Below are 2500 nucleotides of genomic sequence, written 5' to 3'. Positions count from 1 at the left end.
GCACGAGAAAAGTTGTCGTACCATAGGCACGAGAAAAGTTGTCGTACCATAGGCACGAGTGGTGTGTGTGTGTGTGGCAAAGTGCTACTGAGCGGTGTACCAGGGGCAGGGCGAAAAGTTGTTGTACCATAGGCACGAGAAAAGTTGTTGTACCATAGGCACGAGAAAAGCTGTCATACCAGGGGCACGGAGGAAAGTTGTTGTACCATAGGCACGAGAAAAGTTGTCGTACCATAGGCACGAGGAGAGTTTGTGTGGCAAAGTGCTACTGAGCGGTGTACCAGGGGCACGGCGAAAAGTTGTTGTACCATAGGCACGAGAAAAGTTGTCGTACCATAGGCACGAGAAAAGTTGTCGTACCATAGGTACGAGGAGTGTGCGTGTGCGGCAAAGTGCTACTGAGCGGTGTACCAGGGGCACGGCGAAAAGTTGTTGTACCATAGGCACGAGAAAAGTTGTTGTACCATAGGCACGAGAAAAGCTGTCGTACCAGGGGCACGGAGGAAAGTTGTTGTACCATAGGCACGAGAAAAGTTGTCGTACCATAGGCACGAGGAGAGTGTGTGTGTGGCAAAGTGCTACTGAGCGGTGTACCAGGGGCACGGCGAAAAGTTGTTGTACCATAGGCACGAGAAAAGTTGTTGTACCATAGGCACAAGAAAAGCTGTCGTACCAGGGGCACGGAGGAAAGTTGTTGTACCATAGGCACGAGAAAAGTTGTCGTACCATAGGCACGAGGAGAGTGTGTGTGTGGCAAAGTGCTACTGAGCGGTGTACCAGGGGCACGGCGAAAAGTTGTTGTACCATAGGCACGAGAAAAGTTGTTGTACCATAGGCACAAGAAAAGCTGTCGTACCAGGGGCACGGAGGAAAGTTGTTGTACCATAGGCACGAGAAAAGTTGTCGTACCATAGGCACGAGGAGAGTTTGTGTGGCAAAGTGCTACTGAGCGGTGTACCAGGGGCACGGCGAAAAGTTGTTGTACCATAGGCACGAGAAAAGCTGTCGTACCAGGGGCACGGAGGAAAGTTGTTGTACCATAGGCACGAGAAAAGTTGTCGTACCATAGGCACGAGGAGAGTTTGTGTGGCAAAGTGCTAGTGAGCGGTGTACCAGGGGCACGGCAAAAAGTTGTTGTACCATAGGCACGAGAAAAATTGTCGTACCATAGGCACGAGAAAAGTTGTCGTACCATAGGCACAAGCAGTGCGTGCGTGCGTGCGTGCGTGCGTGCGTGCGTGCGTGCGTGTGTGTGTGTGTGTGTGCGGCAGTTCTTCTGCGCAGTGTACCAGGGGCACATTTCAATGTGCTTTCTGGAGTACCAGGGGCACGAGGATTTTGCCAGTGGTGTTCTGCTTTGTTAGTGGGAGGGGGCTTAAGTGTGGGTCCCCGGGGCCTGCTGGAGGTCCAGGTCCATGCTAGACATGTGGCACAGGGTAACTGCAGGGGGGGGGGGTAATGTGGGTCCACGGGGCCTGCTGGAGGTCAAGGTCCGTGCTAGATATGTGGTACAGGGTTAACTGCAGGAGGGGGGGGGGGGGGGTAATGTGGGTCCCCGGGGCCTGCTGGAAGTCAAGGTCCATGCTAGACATGTGGCACAGGGTAACTGCAGGGGGGGGGGGGGGGGGTAATGTGGGTCCACGGGGCCTGCTGGAGGTCAAGGTCCGTGCTAGATATGTGGTACAGGGTTAACTGCAGGAGGGGGGGGGGTAATGTGGGTTCACGGGGCCTGCTGGAGGTCAAGGTCCATGCTGGATATGCGCTGGAGCGTAACTGCAAGAAAGGAAAGCTAGTGGGGGAGTAGAGCAGGGGAGTATGTGGGTCCCCAGGGCCTGCTGGAGGTCCAGGTCCATGCTAGATATGTGGCACAGGGTAACTGCAGGGGGGGGTAATGTGGGTCCACGGGGCCTGCTGGAAGTCAAGGTCCATGCTAGACATGTGGTACAGGGTAACTGCAGGGGGAAGGGGGGGGGGGGGGGGGGGGGGTAATGTGGGTCCCCGGGGCCTGCTGGAGGTCAAGGTCCGTGCTAGATATGTGGTACGGGGTAACTGCGGTGGGGGGGCGGATCTAATGGGGGACTAGATCAGGTGAGGATGTAATGGCCAGTTCGACAGCAGCACATCTTTTTCGACCGTAAGGGAGAGAGGAGGCCGACTCTCTGCCTCGGCCAAATGGAGAGAGATTTTCAGCAGGGCCAGTGCGCCAGGAGCACATCTTTTTCAACCGTGAGGGAGAGAGGAGGCCGACTCACCACCTCGGCCAGGGCCTTTTTTTCTCCCCTCTCCAGTTGAGCAGTCTAAGGGTAATGAGTAGCAAAGGTGCCCTCCGTCATTTATGGGAGACGGGTGTCTGAAGATGCGCAAGTCAGCAGACACCCTCGGCAACGCTCGGACGGCACTGGGACGGCGCGAGAGAGCGAGTTGCTGCCACAGCAGCCTCCTCTTCCGGCCCACCTGCCTGCCAGCCTTCCCTCCCACCCCGATCGACTGGCAAACGTGG

The sequence above is a fragment of the Maylandia zebra genome, linkage group LG18, assembly GCF_041146795.1.
Source record: "Maylandia zebra isolate NMK-2024a linkage group LG18, Mzebra_GT3a, whole genome shotgun sequence".
Classification (NCBI taxonomy): Eukaryota; Metazoa; Chordata; class Actinopteri; order Cichliformes; family Cichlidae; genus Maylandia; species Maylandia zebra.
The sequence above is the reverse complement of the archived record's forward strand: the minus strand, read 5'-3'. Positions refer to the sequence as shown.